Raw genomic sequence first — 13,214 nt, forward strand, 5'->3', positions numbered from 1 at the left:
AATCGGGGTTATTATGGAGCCAGGCAGGAAACCTCGCAAGAGAGAGGCAAATTAATGGAAGATAAGTCTAAATAGAGCCTCCATGTCTGGACACAGTATACCTCTGATTGCCATAACTTGGACATCCTCGTCTAATCTAGCAAGACTCTCCCGTTCTCAGTAGCCATATAACGCTTGGGAATGGCACCGCCATCTTCCAAGACACACTGCCTCTGAAAACTAGATGCTGCAGTCAGGCAATTGGGGGGGGGGGATTTTGTGGCCCTCTTTCTAGTCACTGTGGAAAGTGGGGTGCTGGATTAGACCCCAGCAAGGCTGATCTTAATTCGTTTTGTTTCAGGCCCCTGAGCCACAGGGGTTTATGTGCATAAATGCATCAGTTACTCTTCCCTTCCACCCAAAGAGTTCTGTGATGCTCAAAGGCTTGCACACATCTCTCTCTTCTAGCATCTAGTTCAGGCTTCCTTAACCTCAGCCCTCCAGATGTTTTGAGACTACAATTCCCATCTGTCCTGACCACTGGTCCTGCTAGCTAGGGATCATGGGAGTTGTAGGCAAAAAACATCTGGAGGGCCAAGGTTGAGGAAGCCTGATCTAGTTTTACAGTACTCATTTTGCACCTCCTACCTTATAATGCTGCCAACCTAGCAGTTCGAAAGCACACCAGTGCAAGTAGATAAATAGGTACCGCTCCGGCGGGAAGGTAAACAGTGTTTCCGTGCGCTGCTCTGGTTCACCAGAAGCGGCTTAGTCATGCTGGCCACATGACCCGGAAGCTGTACGCCGGCTCCCTTGGCCAATAAAGCGAGATGAGCGCCGCAACCCCAGAGTCGGCCACGACTGGACCTAATGGTCAGGGGTCCCTTTACCTTTACCTTATAACAATTACCAACACCAATGTGACTCTAAAAAGGCAACCCTTTAGTTTACACGCATGGGAACATTAACAGGAGGTTATTTATTGAAGAGCAAGCTTGGAGCAAGAAAAAGAGAGAGACAGGCCTGCCTTCACAATCAAAGCCTCCCTTGCTGTAAAAGAATGCAATGACCAGAGAGCGAATAAAAGGAGGATCTTATCCAGAGTTGGTGGTTTTTGGAGCCATCGGTCACCAATGCCATACACATTGCATCAAAATAAACCATCCCCAAAACTGTTCAAAGTTTGAAGCCTTAGCTAACACAAACAGACCCCCTTCCAAGATCAAAGTCCCTTTTTGGCTGGATATACACCACCAGCTTAAAAAAACCAGCTAGGTTATTCTTTTTCCTCAATTTGGATCAAAGCTGCAGCAGAATACAGTATTTCAAAAGTAATGACAGGCTAAGATACGGCTTTTGGCTGACATCTTGTGTACACCAACCTTGGTCAAGAGGGCAGCCTCAGAGCGGCTTTCACGCATGAGGTTTGTGGCTCCCAGTGCAATCCTGATTTACACCAGAGAAAAACCCACTAGTGGATTCCCTCCACAGTATTCTGAAGGAGCATCTAACTTATAACCTTCTCCAGCCCTTCTGGGTTCGTTTATAGTTAGACAGCAGAAAACACCAATTCCTTTCCTGCTATCCTGCACCAACCCATCAGGCAAACAGAGCTACGTTGACGCAAGATGTGATGGAATAACATGGTGCAAATCCCAAAGAATGTAAAGGAACACTTCCAATCCCTATTCCCACTTTACGTGGAAGGAAACCGAGCAAAGATTTCAAAGTTCCCAGGCACCAGAACCAGGAATCAACATTTAGGCTCCTGGAATTTCTGCCGGCTCTTGCTAGTCAGCCCCACAAAGAGGCTAGTCCACACCGTTCAGAATGCAGCATGCCAACAAAGCAGTCCTCCCCAGAGTTATCTCAGTTGGTGTTTTAAAGGTGTCCCACTATGGGAAAATATAGCCAGAATGGAAGATAGAGGAAGCACAGCCCCGCCCTGGGACAGCAATCTTGGAAGGGGAGGAGGGATCTGAGACAAGGGGGAGCAAAATTCCAGGGGTGGGGTGTAGCTGTAGGGGGAATTCCGTGTGCACAGGGCAGAAAATCAGGATTGCAATTGTGTTTTGTGTGTGTCTGTGTGAGAGAGAGAAAGTGCCAGGCTGTGACAGATTATGGGGGCATTCACTGGGGCAGGAACAGTGACCATAAACTCACTGTGTGTGTGTGTACACACAGGAAGTATTTATCACAAATGGTGTACCACACCCCTAGAAGGTGGGAGTATAAAACCAGAAACAGCACCGAGAGGATTGTATTCAATGTTAGTTCCACTCTAGAAATTAACAGGCTCCACTAACAGCGCCAGATTTAGGGCAACCCGGGTGCTTCCCCTGCGCAGGGCGCTGAGCCGAGGGGGCGCAAAACAACAATACATAAAAAAGGAATTATTGTGAAAATAATAAATATTTAGAGGCAGGCATCAAATTTGTCCTTGCTTCAGGCACCAGATTACCAAAGTCCATCCCCCCCTGTGACTAACGCAAGTCGATGAATTCTAATGGGTCAAACTGGAACTTAGTTGGATGCAACCCAGAAATCCCAGTGATAAAAATCAGTGTTAGGTTGGTACTTAAAGTTGGGGACGGACAACAGTGTCCCCTGAGGACTGGAGAGGGTGGGCAGGCGTGGTACCCGAGAGCACTGATCTTTTTATCCAGATCTGGAGCCACTAGCGATTCCCGGATCAATCGAATGCACGTTTGGGTTTTAAAAGGGGGTCCTGGCTCCGAAAAAGTTGAAGAGGAGTACAAACCCAAAACTGAGAGTGCAGTTGGGCGAAGAGAGATACATACTGCCTGGCTTTCTTTCCAAAGAAACATAGCAATTCTTTAAAAGGCGGCGGGGAGGGGGGGGGGACACCAATAGCAGCTGGAAGCAGGAGGGCTTATAACAATTAATAATTAATAATAATAATTAATAATCCACAAACTCCCCCGGGACTGAAAGGAGATATAGGAGCTAAGGTGGAGGGCATAAATGAGAAAGCGGGGGTCCAGCACCCTAATCACCCCCTCCCACAAATAAAAGCAGCGGCTGGGCGGGGGGGGGAAGAGCCGTCCTCGCTTGGGGACAGTGAACTGGGGAAGGGCAGAAACTGGGGTGGGGGGCGATACCCATAAAAGGCAATGGGGTGGGGCGCACGGCAGGGACCGCTGCTTTCAAAAGGAGGGTGGGAAGGGAAGGAGAGAGCCTTATTCACGCGCCAAAAGGGGGGTTTCCAGCCCCCGACTCACCCTCTGGCTTCCTCCTCGGCCGCCCCCACCTGCCCCGCTCGCCTCTCACACCTTCTGCGCCTCTGCCCGGGCGGGCGCAACCTGTTACCTGAGCCAGGCGCCGGGGCCACGCCCACGCCGCTCCCCATTGGCTCTGGCGCTCCGGGAGGCCCGGCCCCCTCGCTCGCCCCTCCCTCCCCGGGCGACCACGCCCCCTCCTTCTCCACTTCGCCCCCCCCCCGCTCTTCTTTCTCCGCTTCCAGGAGCTGGGTGGGCGTGGCATAAGCGTCCGCACGTCATCAGGCGGGAATGGAGCGGGGCGGGGATAAAAAATGGCCGCCGAGTTTCGGGCGAGGGGGCGGGGCTGGAAGGAGCCCTTAGCAACCGGGCAGTGAGGCTGCCTCGGCCTTAGCAACCAGGCCAGGCCTTGGCCTTTCAGAAGAAAGGGCATTTTAATTTTTAAAATGTGTTGTTTTCAAAGAGCCTTTGTTTTGGCTAAGTCTAGAAAGCATCTTTTTAGAAACTGGAAATAAAGATAGCTGTGTTGTCTGGCCCATTTATATTACACACACACACACACACACATAAAGCAAATACATACATATGTATACATATATGTATGTATACATATATGTAGGTATACAGTTTAATATATATACATGTATATATATGTGTGTGTGTGTGTATATATATATATATATATATACACACACACACGCACATATATGCATATATATATGATAAAGGGACCCCTGACCATTAAGTCCAGTTGTGACCGACTTTGTATATATATAATCCATTTTAAAAACGCAGGCCATTTTTTATTTTTAAAAAAGTCAAAATTGTGAGACTTAATAAAGGTCTTCAGGGTGACACAGGACCCTTTTGTCATTTTGCAACAACACACTGTCAAAGCCTCACAAACTGGCTGGGCTGCTGTCTGGGTCAAAACTGAAGCCTTGCCGAATCCCCACAGCTGGGAGATTGACGTGTGGTCAGGATGACCAGCCTGTCAAAAAGTGAAGGGTTGGCGGGTGAAGAAGAACCCCACTCAGTTCCCTCATATCCCCCTTTCCTTGACTCTTGACGGCTCTCCAAGAGGCCAGAATGACATTTTGTCTTAATTAAGCCGGGTTTGACTTGGGGGACGCCAGTTCCCGACCCCCTGTTTAAAAATGGCTGCATGGGCGACTGCAGGAAAAGTTCTCGAGCCGCCAAACTTCTTATGTCCGGGCAAAGAGTATCTCAGGACAGCTGGCCCTGGTGAGGGAGACGCTTCCCCAAGAGGGATGAGGCCATCGAAGACGAAGCCTTTTCCGCTGGAGATCGATGTATGAACTCTGCAACCCTCCTGCAAACAAACAAACAGCGCTTCAGACATGTCCGCAGCTGACCCCTTTCGGATAGCATGTCGATTTGATTTTGGGTAGCGAGCCCAGAAGTTAAGAAAACATTGCCGTGAGCCACATCTGAGGGCGCCGGAGAGATCAGATTAGATCCTTGATGGGGGAAGGCGAAGTTTAAAGAGACGTCTCCAGCTACGGCCGCCTGGGCAATTATCCTCTCTAAACTGCAACCAGATTTAAGATTCTTCTTGACACTTCCTGGCTCAACCGGTCATTAATTTCAGGTTTTTTTTTAGATATATACAGTATATAAAAGTGCAATCTTTATTATTCACTGCTCACAGTTCATAATAAACAGCTCAGGGCAGCAAACATATGGTGCAGTCTAGTTTGGCTTCACAACAGCCTTGCAAGGGAGGCCAAGCTAAGAGACAGCGATTTGCCCAGGGCTTTTCTCATTCGTTTAATAACGGGGTAGGGATTTGAACACAGGTCTTTGCAACCCAGGTTCAGGACTCTGTCTGCTATGCCGCAGGCTCAGCAGTCTATCATCATTTCATTATTTGCTGCTAACCTTTTATTCTTGTTTTTCTAGACAAGTTCAAAGCAACTGCAACTGGTTGCATGTCCATTTCAGATTGCTGCAGGCTGCTCCGCTCTGCCTTGCAAAAGGGTTCTGTGTAGCTCGAAAGCTTTCATGCTGCCAAAATACGACACAGACCTAAACTGGTCTAGTCAAGAAATTTAACTTCCACCTCCTTTGTGTCTCCTATTCCTGTAAAGCCCTCAACTATGTGCTACCTGAAGTAACAGCAGCACTATGAAGGAAGGGATCCACTGCCTCTCATTCTCTTCTCCAGCCTCCCTGCCTACCAAACCAGCGACACCTAATTTTGCGCTGTTATGTGTCAGGTGCAATTGGAGCAGTCCATTATTCCTGATTGAGGCGCAAGGCACCTTTAGCCACCGCCAGAGGAGAAAACTCCTGTTGCATCTCTGTGAGAGTTCCTGTTCTGAGCCCCTGCTCTGCTTCCTTCAAATAAGGAGGTCCAGCTCCGAGCGCCTTCTGGCGGTTCCCTCTCTGTGAGAAGCGAAGATGCAGGGAACCAGGCAGAGGGCCTTCTCGGTGGTGGCACCTGCCCTGTGGAACGCCCTCCCACCAGATGTCAAAGAGAAGAACAACTACCAGGCTTTTAGAAGACATCTGAAGGCAGCCCTGTTTAGGGAAGCTTTCAATGTCTGATGTTTTGATGTATTTTTAATCTTTGTTGGAAGCCGCCCAGAGTGGCTGGGGAAACCTAGACAGATGGGCGGGATACAAATAATGTAGTATTATTATTATTATTATTATTATTATTATTATTATTATTAATGTCTGATGTTTTAATGTATTTTAAATCTTTTGTTGGAAGCCGCCCAGAGTGGCTGGGAAAATCCAGCCAGATGGGCGGAGTATACATACATGTTGTTATTTTTTTGTTGTTGTTATCATCATCATCATGCCCACAAATACAGGAGATGCTCTCGTTAACCGTGGGAAGTTCCTACTCTTACTAGCTCTAAAATATGTGGAAAGTGTGTGTAAAAGCGAAGTTGTGCTTCCAGCTCAGTTCAGAAACTAATCTGCTGCAGGTAAGTTTGGCAAGAATCACCATGCAACCCTTTACGGCCAGCAGAACAAATGCCGGTCACCATGGTCACTTGCCTGTCAACATAGAGGGGGGAAATAAGAAGATAATGCTCAACAGCAGGGAACATTTGGATCACTCGATTTGGACCCGTCACATTCCCTTCAGTTTCCAAACCGTTGGTGATGCTGAAACAGCCGCGGAGAAGCTTTGCACAGTCTGGTTTGAGCATTACCGCTCCTGACACCTGGATGCAGAGCTCACCTCACCGATTCCCCTTCCGGGCGGCAGTGCAAAGACGGCACGCCACCTCTCACCTTGGGCTCCTGTCGGGCCTGTCTCCTTCCCTTGTGCTGACCATTTTATCACCTGCCGCCACTGCCAAGCGTTCGCCCGGAGGGCTCCTTCCTCCACACCAGGCAGCAGCGGAGAATGGCGGAAAAGAACAGCCGGGTCGACAGGGCAGAGATGGGCAAAGAACAGGTATGATTCGATCTGGATCAGCCTGTGTTTTCACGGTGGTGGAGAAAGTTGCTCTGCTTTTCTGCCCTGGGCCTCGCATACACACAACTGCCCGGAAACCGGACGGCTCGCTGCAGAACGACACATCCCTCTCCTTTGGCCCTAACTAATTTGCCAGACCCGTCGCCGGAGAGAACCAATTAAGAACAAGTGTTTATTGTCTGCCGCTGCGGTAGGGGAGCCTGTTCTCTCTCTCTGGAGCGGCAGTCAGGAAGTTTGAACCTGGCTCCCACAACAGATGGAAGTAGGGAATGTAGTTCTTCGATCATCCCAACAGTGGCTGCACCAGTTGGATTCATATACTCTGCAGTCATTGGTCCTGCACGGTTTTAAAAGTAAAAAGGTAAAGGTACCCCTGCCCGTACGGGCCAGTCTTGACAGACTCTAGGGTTGTGCGCCCATCTCACTCAAGAGGCCGGGGGCCAGCGCTGTCCGGAGACACTTCCGGGTCACGTGGCCAGCGTGACAAAGCTGCATCTGGCGAGCCAGAGCCGCACACGGAAACGCCGTTTACCTTCCCGCTGGTAAGCGGTCCCTATTTATCTACTTGCACCCAGGGGTGCTTTCGAACTGCTAGGTTGGCAGGCGCTGGGACCTCGCAACGGGAGCGCACCCCGCCGCGGGGATTCGAACCGCCGACCTTTCGATCGGCAAGCCCTAGGCGCTGAGGCTTTTACCCACAGCGCCACCCGCGTCCCAAAAGTAAAGTAAAAGTAAGGCAGCACCAAAAAAAGGGTATACTAAGAAATCTTAGCAGCGGCAACGCCATCTTAAGCAGTCTGCTGGGAACACTTAAACCTTGGACGGTGTGGACTGCTCCCTCTGCGGAGGCGACTGGCAAGAGTCAGAAGAAAATCCAGGAGCTTAAACGTCAATGTCTGATTTTGAGGTGGGGGGGGGGAGTCCTCAGGCCTTCTGTTTGCTTGTACACAAACCAAAGCAAACAGCAGGTCCGTTTCCTAATCAGGTGTTTCAAGAGCTCTGTAGATCTGATCAGATCAGAAGGAAATACCAACACTATTCTTCCACCCCTGGTGAAGCCAAAGTCCAAAACTCCCTCAAGAGTGTGGACTGCGCAGCTTTTACAATCCAGTAGTTCAGCGACTCCCATGGAGAGTCCCCTGGACTGCAAGAAGATCAAACCTCTCCATTCTGAAGGAAATCAGCCCTGAGTGCTCCCTGGAAGGACAGATCCTGAAGCTGAGGCTCCAAGACTTTGGCCACCTCATGAGAAGAGAAGACTCCCTGGGAAAGACCCTGGTGTTGGGAAAGATGGAGGGCACAAGGAGAAGGGGACGACAGTGGACGAGATGGTGGGACAGTGTTCTTGAAGCTACCAGCATGAGTTTGACCAAACTGCGGGAGGCAGTGGAAGACAGGAGTGCCTGGCGTGCTCTGGTCCATGGGGTCACGAAGAGTCGGACACGACTAAACAACTGAACAACAACAACAACAGTTCAGTGAACTGCTGGCTCTTTCAAGACACCTGATAATTGTTGCAGTTGTAATACACTTACACGCCAAGAACATGAGAAAAGTCCTCCTGGATTGAGACAAAGGTCCATCTAGAGTTTTTAAAGCAGGGGTTGGATGGCCATCTGTCAGAGATTATTTAGCCACAATTCCTGCACTGCAGAGGGTTGGAATGGATGACCCTGAGGACAATTCTACGATTCTGTTATCCTTCTCTTGCAGTAGCCAAGTAGATTGAAACCTGCAAACTGGACCTGAGAGCAATAATGTTCTCGCCACTTGCAGTTCCCAGCAACTGGTATTCAAAGGAATACTCCCTCTGACAGTGAAGACCGAACAAAACCATCGTGGAAGCAGGTAAAAGGTAAAACTAAAGGACCCCTGGACAGTTGAGTCTAGTCGAATTCGACTAATGGGTGCAGTGCTGATCTTGCTTCACGCTGAGGGAGCCGGCGTTTGTCCACAGATAGCTTTTCTGGGTCATGGAGCCAACATGACTAAATCACTTCTGGCGTAACAGGACACCGTGACGAGTGCCAGAGTGCACAGAAATGCCATTTACCTTCCTGCCGCAATGGTATCTATTTATCTACTCACACTGGTGTGCTTTCAAACTGCTAGGTTGGCAGAAGCTGGACCGCCGACCTTCCAATCGGCAAGCCCAAGAGGCTCGTTTTTTAGACCACAGCACCGTTGCAATTGCAATTCATTTAATTTACAAACTGTATATGAATCGCCGGAGTGTGGAATGTTAATCTCTTCTTCGGATACGCCACCCTGTTCAAATGGTTTTTTAAAAAAGTTGTTATTAAAGATTTTATTGTGCTGCAAAACAAACAAATAAACAAGGAACAGAAAATATAGCACCTGCACTTTTAAGGTCAAAACCATCCTGTATTGACAACCTCCCCCTGCAGCAATTAGACGTCAGTGAACTTTTCCCCCTTTAGGCTGTGGGAATCCTGTACCAAACCACACCAGTTTGGAACCACGATCCTGGAGGGTAAAGGGTGGAAGCCAGCCAGCTCCCATTCTTCCGCAGCCCCACAAGCGATTTGCTGCAGCGCATCGTTCCAGAAACCTTGTCACCCAAATTATGCTCTGCGCTGGGTAATCAGCAGCTCGTTAACCTTAATCATATCACCGCACTGTCACTTTCTTTTCTGCCTGTGTAAGACGGCCGGGGGGGGGGGGTGCAGGGGGGAACGGAAACGGACCAACCACAAATGTTTGGCGCCATCACTCACGAGAATGCCTCCGTGCGACACTGCCAGCTTTTCTAGGGATGGCGAAGGCCAATCCTCTAATTGGAAGCAGGGAAAGTTCAACGGGAGAGACCCCGAGGGGGGGCAGGCATCAGCAAAATAAGAACAACGCTGCATTATGCTTTCCCCACTTCTCTCTGCAGTGACGGCATTTTGAAGCGTTTGCTGCAATCTTTTTTCCTGCACAGAGGGCATTTGAAGAGCCCTGCGGGATCAGGCACAAAGGAGCGTCTCCACCCCCATCTTTCTTCCCGGACACTGAGGTCCAGTACCGAAGTCCTTCTGGCGGTTCCCTCCCTGCGAGAAGCCAAGTTACAGGGAACCAGGCAGAGGGCCTTCTCGGTGGTGGTGCCCGCTCTATGAACGCCCTCCCACCAAATGTCAAAGAGAACAACAACTACCAGACTTTTAGAAGACATCTGAAGGCAGCCCTGTTTAGGGAAGCTTTTAATGTTTGATGCATTACTGTATTTTAATATTTTGTTGGAAGCCGCCCAGAGTGGCTGGGGAAACCCAGTCAGATGGGCGGGGTATAAATGATATAAATAATAATAATAATAATAATAATAATAATAATAATAATAATAATATAATATAAGCTGTCCACCATCCTGTTCTCACAGTGGCCAACCCGATGTCCCCATTGGTGTGCAGTCAGTGCACTGGGAACTAGAATAGTCTCCTAAATGTTTCTGCCCAGCTTAGGGAGGGAGGTAAAAGGTAAAGGGACCCCTGACCATAAGGTCCAGGCGTGACCGACTCTGGGGTTGCGGCGCTCATCTCGCTTTACTGGCCGAGGGAGCCAGTGTGCAGCTTCCAGGTCATGTGGCCAGCAGGACTAAGCCGCTTCTGGCGAACCACAGCAGTGCACGGAAACGCCATTTACCTTCCCGCTTTGACGTGCTTTCGAACTGCTAGGTTGGCAGGAGCTGGGACCAAGCAACGGAAGCTCACCCCGTCACAGGGATTCAAACTGCCGACCTTCTGATCGGCAAGCCCAAGAGGCTCAGTGGTTTAACCCACAGCGCCACCCACGACCCTTCTAGGGAGGGAGGAGCGATGCTCAAATGTGTGACATCACCCTCGCAAGCTGGCGCCTCTGGTCCTAACTGTCCTCCTTTGAAAAAGTTCACCGCATGCCCCTGGGTGCCCCTGTGGGAAGCCCACTGGCAAGAGCTGAGAGCATCAGCAACTCTCCCCTTCTGCGGTTTTCTGTCATGTTCAGAGGCACCCTGCTTCCAACAGCAGAGAGTTCTCTGCTGTTCTAAACAAAATAATCTGCCCTTTTCCCTTATGGGGTATCCAAGAGCCCATATAAAGTTCTTACGTAAGTTCCCTGTTGGTAGGAGAAAAGAACAGAGGCCAAGCAGAGAATATTGAGAAGCAAAGCAGCTCGTAAGCCTGATCTTTATTGAGCTGTTGCAACAGGGTGCTCCCCTCTCACACGCAGGAAAGGAGGAGGAACACAGAACAAAGGTGTGCCCACCCTTATATAGACATTTTAAATTCCCTGCCCTGGAGCTCAAGACCACCCCTCCATACATCATACATACATCACAGAAGGGGTGTAACCCAAGACCACCACCCCAGATACATCATACCTACAACACAGAAAAGGCGGTCTACAGCAGAAATCTGAGTGCATTGTTTATCTCGTCTGACAGGTTACCTGTTAATGCTCACTTGATTGGATACCCTGGGGAGCCTGGCTAGTCTTTTGTAATGATAAATACTTAGTTCCTGAGCCAGGCCACAGGCTCACCCTATTCAAACACAGACATAATGATAAATACCGTATTTTTTGCACCATAACACTCCTCCTAAAAAGTAAGGGGAAATGTCTGTGCGTGTTATGGAGGGAATGCCTACGGGTGGCATGCCTACGGATTTTCCTCCTCTAAAAACTACGTGCGTGTTATGGTCGGGTGCGTGTTATAGAGCGAAAAATATGGTACTTAGTTCCTGAGCTCACCGTATTCAAACACAGACATACCCTTAAGACAGGATTTGTGAAGGAAAAGGCAATGGGGAGGCTTTTCCATTTTCCTTTGACCTTGCAGAAAAAAACATTTTGGTCAGTTTGGGAACCAAAAATGGTTTCAGGTCAGTCTTCCTTGTGCTGATGTATGTACGTGCTTGGTTGGTACATTTATGAACATTTATTACATATCTAAGACTTTAAATTCTTATCGCACTGCCTTCTTGCTTACGAGTGCCTCTAAGTTCAACAGCAAGGCGCAAACAGACCCAGGGGCATCACAGGTGTGCAAAAAGTCCTATTTGTCCTGATTGCAGGCTGGCCACTGTTAGAAAAGGATGGGGGACTTAGATGGGCCTGATCCAGGATGCTGTTTTCTGTTCTGATGAAGGAGGGCTCTTGCCTGTGGAAATCTGATTAGCCCCAGCGAAAATAGGCTTGCTGGACCAGGTGGGCCTCTGGTCAGATCCAGCAAAGCTCTGCTGACGCACTTTTGCCAGTTCCCCCCTCCAGGAAAACAGCCTGCTGTTGGAGCCAGCTGCAGAAATCTGTACCTCTTTTTCTCTCTTTGGATGCCTTCCAAGAGACAAGCTGTTTCCAGGCCTTAGCCGAGGTGGTTGGCTAAGAGCCATCCAAAAACCTAGCGAGCAAGCAGATTCGGCTCGCTGGTGCCTATTAAAGAAAATATGTAAGTCTTTTGTCTGATTAATAGCCAGAAAGAAAGATGAATTGGTCTCCTTATGGCCGTAAGCAGGATATCTGCAATACCGCTGTTGGACCTTTTAAAATAATAATAATAATAATAATAATAATAATAAAGACTGGGGGGGGGTGCAAGGAAGAAGGGGAAGTATCCTTTGCCTACCTGTCAAGAGGGGAAAGTGAAACAAAATGTTAGATTCAGGTTCCTCCAGTTGCTTCCACAAGGCCCTACCCACCTGCTTGGACAGGAAGGACAAAGTCACAACTGCAGGTAAGGAATGTGTCCGGGCCGCCTTTATGGGCGTTGTAAAATGTGAAATGAAAAGCAGGTGGGAAATAGGTGGGGTGGAGATACAATCTTGCTAGTGTGGCTTCCTCCACAGTTCAGTTTACAGGTGTATTATTCTGCTATGGTTATTTATCAGGTGTGAACGCTCCTTAAAAGTAGGCCACGTATTAGATGTTGCAGAAAGGACTACAAACAGGAGCAGGATCATAGTTCACCATGCTGTTCTCACAGTGACCAAATACCCCTGAGATGTTGGGAATAATAATAATAATAATTATTATTATTATTATTATTATTATTATTATTATTATTATTATTATTATTTGTACCCGTCCCATCTAGCTGGGTTTCCCCAGCCACTCTGGGCGGCTTCCAACAAAGATTTAAAATACTCTAAAATGTCACACATTAAAAACTTCCCTGAACAGGGCTGCCTTCAGATGTCTTCTAAATGTTAGGTAGTTGTTTATCTCTTTGACATCTGGTGGGAGGGCGTTCCACAGGGCGGGTGCCACCACCAAGAAGGCCCTCTGCCTGGTGCCCTGTAGCTTTGCTTCTCGCAGTGAGGGAACCGCCAGAAAGCCCTCGGAGCTGGACCTCAGTGACCGGGCAGAACGATGGAGGGGGAGACGCTCCTTCAGGTATACTGGACCGAGGCTGTTTAGGGCTTTCAAGGTCAGCACCAACACTTTGAATTGTGCTCAGAAACGTACTGGGAGCCAGTGTAGGTCTTTCAAGACCGGTGTTATGTGGTCTTGGCGGCCACTCCCAGTCCCCAGTCTAGCTGCCGCGTTCTGGATTAGTTGTAGTT

The 13,214-nt window shown here is 48.9% G+C and overlaps 1 protein-coding gene across 1 annotated transcript in view; it reads right to left on the minus strand.

Moving 5' to 3' along the window:
- Nucleotides 1-3,345, minus strand: part of CGN (cingulin) — a 68,236-nt gene extending 64,891 nt beyond the window's left edge. The window contains exon 1 of the mRNA XM_077920497.1: nt 3,222-3,345. The gene's annotated coding sequence lies outside the window, so the exon portion shown is untranslated. The remainder of the gene's footprint in view (nt 1-3,221) is intronic.
- Between the last annotated feature and the right edge of the window lie 9,869 nt (nt 3,346-13,214).

The sequence above is a fragment of the Podarcis muralis genome, chromosome 16 (assembly GCF_964188315.1).
Source record: "Podarcis muralis chromosome 16, rPodMur119.hap1.1, whole genome shotgun sequence".
In the NCBI taxonomy this organism is placed as follows: Eukaryota; Metazoa; Chordata; class Lepidosauria; order Squamata; family Lacertidae; genus Podarcis; species Podarcis muralis.